Source organism: Chiroxiphia lanceolata, chromosome 7 (assembly GCF_009829145.1).
Source record: "Chiroxiphia lanceolata isolate bChiLan1 chromosome 7, bChiLan1.pri, whole genome shotgun sequence".
In the NCBI taxonomy this organism is placed as follows: Eukaryota; Metazoa; Chordata; class Aves; order Passeriformes; family Pipridae; genus Chiroxiphia; species Chiroxiphia lanceolata.
The window spans coordinates 39,931,849-39,938,053 of record NC_045643.1 but is presented as its reverse complement, the minus strand read 5'-3'; positions in this window follow the sequence as shown (position 1 = coordinate 39,938,053).

Sequence of the window (6,205 nt, the reverse complement as noted above, 5' to 3'; positions counted from 1 at the left end):
AAAAAAGGAAAAAAACCCAAACAAACAATAAAGAAAACATGAGCAGCTACCCTGGCACAGGGCTATAACACATACAAACTCAATGTGTGCATGGCTAATAGCTCTGACAGATCTGGGACACATGTCAGATCAGCCAGGCTGGTTAGAAACTAGCCAGGTGGCATCTAAATTATAGGACAGTCCTATTGCTACGTTTAGCAATATCCTTGATTCTGTTTCTGTTCATGCTTTTAAATACATTTTTCCTTATGTCTGGCTTGCGTCTCATTTTGTTCACTGAATCTCTCCCAAAGGGAAATGGTGGGCAAAGTACTGTTTTATTGGAGACAGGGCAAAGGGCTGAAAAGAAGAACTGTAAACAGAGAGAGGAGCAATTGCACAAAAATTGATAGGAGAGAAAGGCTGCCGGTTTTTTGCTGCTGGGCATGTTGCCTTTCACCATCATGCCAAAAACAATGCTTATTGGACTGGGGAAAATCTTGTCTCTAGCACCCAGAAGCAGGCTGCTGTCCCAGCCAATACTGTTTATTTGGCATATCTGTCTCCAGGGAAAGGGGACAGCTGGGAATGGATTAATGAATCATTCCAGTAGTAGAAGCTGCTCTTTCTCCTGGTTAGCAAATAAGAGCTCTTATAGAAGGAGTTAGATCTACATTAAATTCAATCCTTAGAGCAGTCATTCTGCCTTCTAGTCATGCACAAATCAAGCACTATTCACAGATCTAGTGAAATGCCTGTGTAAATGTAGAGGACAGAGCATATGGCCTTCCCTGCAGCCAGGACAGATCACAGCCACCATAAGCAAAAACATTATGGTTTTCTGTTTAAAAGCAAGTTAGAAGTAAGTGGGGAAAGATTTATCCAATAAAAAACCTCAGAGTCTTCAATTCAGTCTCACTATCATCAGAGGAGCATTTACATAAGATGCTAAGAAGGATGTTATACCACTCACTACGCTAGCACTGTCCAATGCAATGCACGATTTGTATTATTTGAGGGTTCATGCAATACTCTTTTATTAAAAATGTTATTAAAAATTTGTTGGCTCATAGGAAAAAAAATACACTATCATCTGAACTCATGGGCTTGCTTTTTTTTCAATCTGCATAATGGATCAAAGGTCTACCCTGAAATATTGCAACAATGCATAAGTAAACTAGTTTAATTACAATTATACAAAATTGGGAAAAAAATAAGACATAATGATCAATATCAACACATTGCATAAAGACTTCTCTACATTCTAAATGATTGCTGAAATATATATATGTATATAAACATATGGGGTTAAAAAAGTTTTTGAACAAGAATAATAACAATGTAAGATTTCATTGAAATGTATCTGAGCTCTGCTGCTGAGGATAGTATGTAAGTAGGGTGGGGAATGCAATATGGTTTACTCCCATGTTGATGAGAATGGACTGGAATCCCGGAACAACATAATTGTTGTTATTGTTATATTGTGACTAATTTAGTGTTAAGGCAGAGAAGGAAGTGGGAGGAGAAAAACATCAGGAATTATTAGTTGCATGTACGCACAACAAGGAGATCATTCTGTTTTTCCTGTAATTGAAATACAGGCAGTAGAGTTGTCTCAAAACAATTACTCAGATTTATTTATTTATTTATTTTCCTTAATTTTTATTATACCAAACATTTTTTATGGGTAGGAACAAATTACTATGATTAAACACAAGACATTTTCAACTTTTGGTGAATCTAAACCTCTCTGTTGCTCTCCCTTTGTGAGTGAATAGATTAATATCCCTTTCTTAAGGTTCAACTGGGAAAAAATCAAAGCTAACAACAGTGTTTTGCTGTACACTTAATAAGACAGAGTAAATATCTTCTTCTCGTGCCTTGCACAAATGAGAAAATAAATATCAAGTAGATTTGATTTAATAAATCACGTGTAGGATTAGGAACATAGTCCTGGTTTCTACTGTTATGTACCAGAAGTATCTTTCACCTGTGGAAAAGCTGCTCAGCTACTCGTGGCTGCCCGACTTTTTTTCTGCTTTACAGTGCAGATGTGATACATAAAGTGGTGCATTTAAAAAAAAAAAATTAATTTTAAACAAAAGGGCATGTACATAAATACAACAAAGGCCTAGTTAGAGTTTACCCGATAACGAGTGGTTTGCACTAAAACTCCCCCATATTCTCTATTGTGCCCATTTTACAACAGCTTAAGATAAAGAAATTGAAGAGGAAAATAAAAGGATCTTGTTTTGACAAGGATAGGGAGCCACCAGTCAGCAAAGACAGGAAGGAGGAAGAAAGGAAATGAGGTCACACTTCTGCTTTTGGCATAAGGTATCCTTGGAGGTTTTTATCAGGGAAGCTCATACAGGGTTTAGACAGCAGATCTTCACCTTTGCCTCATACAGAGAGGGCAGGAAATAACAAAAAGACAACATAGACAATGCTGGAAATAGATCAGGGAGTAAAAATGCTTCTTGACTCTATGGGATATTGAACAACTGAGGCCTTTTGTTGAGTTTGTTACTGATGTGATGAGAGGCACTGTCAGTGTTACACAGACTGGGACACCGGACACTCACAGTGTTTGTGGGAAGAAACACCAAATACCAGATTTGCATTCTGAGCTGTGCATTGAAAACAGGCGGTGACACACATCTTCATTTTTATGATGACTGATTATTTTATCCTCATGAACACATCCTGCAGTAGTAGTAATTCCAGAATTTAGCTTTGTGATGTGCAAAAAACGGATAATCTTTTTGTTTGCTTAGAGATCACTATCTGATAATTTAATTTGATACCTCCTAATTCTTGCAATAAGAGAAAGAGCAAATAATTGTTTCCTTTTCAAGTTCTGACTTTATAGATACCTATCATCTTGACTTTGAGTTTTGCCTCTTCTGAGTTACAGGATTCTAGTCCATTTTTCAATCCATAAGTTCTTCTATAACTTTGAACATCCTTAATTTTAACTTTTTGGTCCTATTTTATCTTTTCTATGAGGAGTAGCTGTAACAGAACTGATTATTCAGGATGTAGGTACACCATGGATTAATAGTGGTTTAGTGGTGATTTCACTTTTGTGCTGCGTTCCCTTTCTGAGCACTTGTAACACTGTACTTGGGGTTTCGATCACTACAGAGCATGAAGAAATAGAGATGCCTAAAGATTGTCTGGAATGAAAGTTATGCTGCTTCCCAGAAGGAGGGTTGAACAGTGCCTCCTCTAGAGCAAGGAAGCTGCCCTCACTGTACCTTGTGCTAGTCCCATACTCTCACTAGACATCTGCTATCAGCTTGTATTGGGTTTATGTGGCAAGGATTTGGTAGTGGGGAGTCTGCAAGGGTGGTTTCTGTTGAGAAAACATCAGGAGCTTCCCCATATTCGACAGAGTCAGTTCCAGCTGTCTCCAAGACAGACCCACTGCTGACCAAAGCTGAGCCCATCAGCAGTGTTGGTGGTGCCTCTGTGATAACATGTCTAAGAAACCATAAGAACGACAGGCAGCAGCTGGGTGAGAGTGGAGTGAGAAAAATGTGAAATAACCCTGCAGACAACCAAGGTCAATGAAGGAGGGGGAGGATGTGCTCCAGGCACCAGAGCAGATGTTCCCCTGCAGCCCATGAGGAATAGGAGAAGATCCTGAAGGCCCGTGGTGCTGCAGGTTGAGCCCCCGCAGCCCATGGAGGACCCTACACCAGAGCAGTCCGCTGGCAGAAACTGTGGTCCAGGGAGAGGAGTCCAACAGGAGCTGATTTTCTGCTGGGATCTGTGGCCCATGGGGGACCCACACTGGAGCAATCTCTTCCTGAAAGACTGTACCCCATGGAAAGGGCACATGCTGAAGCAGTTCTTAAATAACTGCGGCCCAAGGGAAGGACCTATCCGGAGCAGTTTGTGAAGGATTGTATCCTGTGGGAGGGACCCCAGGCTGGAGAAGGGCAACAGCATAAAGAGGAAGGAGTGGTAGAGAAGTGTGTACTGGTGTCGGCTGAAACAGAGGTAATTTTCTTCATGGTGGCTTGTATGGTCCTATGTTTTGGATTTGTGATTAAAACAGCGTTGATAACAGGAACATTTTATTGCTGAATAGTGCAATCCCCATTCCCCATCCCCGCTCTGCTGTTCACGGGGGAAGAGGTAGAAGAGCCAGAACAAAGCAGTAAAGTTGAACCTGGGAAGAAGGGGAGGTGAAGGGAGGGTGATTTTCATTTTGGCTTTGTTTCTCACCATCCTGCTCAATTTTAAATTAGTAATAAATTAAATTAATCTTCTCCCTGCCAATCCTGTTTTGCCCCAATGGTAATGAATAAGTACCTTCAAGTCACAAGATTTTTCATCTTATTTTCTCCCCTTGAGTTCTTGAAGAGGTGGAGCGGGAGAGTGTCTTAGTGGGCATCTGGCAGCCAGCCAAGGTTAACCTACCTTGTAGACACTGTTAGAAACAAGATACTGGCTTGGATATGCTCGTTTTCTGACCTTGTATAGGCAGACTTGTTTTTTTATCCACATTCTTTTAATGTTCCCTAAGTAGTAAAGGTGTCAAAGTAAAGCTCTGTCAATTACTGAGTTGTTCCTTGTGGGTCCCTTCTAACTCAGAATATTCTGTGATTCTCTGCTTCTGTTCCTTTCTCAGAATGTGAGTTTGATAGCTCTACTGGGAAAGTGGCTCTACTTTATTACTGCTATGCAGATACCCCTAAATAAATTTGAATCTTCCCACCTGGAAGGATTGAATCTGAAATCAGAGTCTATGGTTAGTTATATATGGCTTTTTCATTTAAGGCACGCCTGTGTAAAATTTGTCAAGTCTGAAACAATTAAATTATTTCCTTCCTAATATTGTTTCTGAAATCATTGAGTGCCTCATATACAGTACCTTACATAAAAAGGGATTAGTTTTTGATCATATTACCTTGATCCAGGAAAGGGGGAGGTTATATGTGTTAATCTCTGTTCCCATAACTGTAGTACCTCTGGCCCTTCTTGAGATGCACAAAGGAAGTGACAGCTAATCAGGTTAATTAAATCACGAAGGTCAATAACCTTCCCTCCTTTCTTTTCATGTGCGGTCTCAAAGATGCTTTTTTGCCCTCTCCTGCATGCCAGAAGGGGTGTGTGATCTGCAAAGGTACTAAAAGCTGTGGCCCAGTGCCTGAGAGGTTGCGGATAGGGCAGAAGGATAGGGAGGTTACCCAGGAGGGGCTGTCGTGAGCGAGGTGAGATGTTCTCACCCTGCAGGTACCATTTCCTTAGGTTTTTCACCAGAGCCTCAGGAGAATGACACAGTCCTTGCTGAGTACAGGGCCTATTGCTTTTGTTGTGTTCCGTTTAGAAAGCATGTGCCAGTGACTCAGAGGGCCACGTTCTGCATCCTGGAAATCAGCACCTAAGATTCAGGAATAATTAAATGCAGGCTTCTTCTGTTTCACATGCATCTTACCTTTATAACTTGGTCTGGGGTTTTTAGGGAAATCAGAATGTCTTTTTCTCCCATAGCTTGATGCAATTAATTTCTGTGCTTGTTTATTTTTCTCCTCCTCATTTTAAATATCAAAAACAATATAAAAGGCTTTCATTTAGATGCTTTGTACATTTTTTGATTTTTTTAAATAATAAATTGGTTCTCCAAACTGTATAGCCTAAATAACAAATATATAACGTTACATTCATAAGATAAAATAAGAAAAATTAGATCTTACACTTAAAACCAGATTCTTAATATAGTTAATTAGCACTTCTTAACCTTTTCATTATTAGATCTTGAGACTACTAACAAATCTATTGCTTCCAGAAGTAGTAAAGGGAGGGTTTGGCCACAAGTTGTCAAAATAAGAAATTATCACAGCTAGAAGTATCTGCTTTCTTTGTAAATGTTTGTTGAGTAGATGGGAACTAAAATGTTAGTGAAACAATCACATTTTTCAAACACTTATTCAAATTATTCTTATTGTTAATGTAAAAACCTTTAGTGTTTTGCCTAATGATTTAGCTGTACTTGGCAGAAAGTCATAGAAAGCAAATGCATGGTAGACTATTAGCATGTTCACTTCTCGTTAAAGATGTAAAGAATAAAGTATTTCTAAAAATAAAACCAGTAACATTCTACTTCTAAAATAATGAAATGTGGCAGAAAATGGTCTTACAATGGAAGCAGCTCTGAATAGCAGCTACTATAGCCTATTTAGAAGACTTTTGTGTGAATGCTATGCCGAACAAA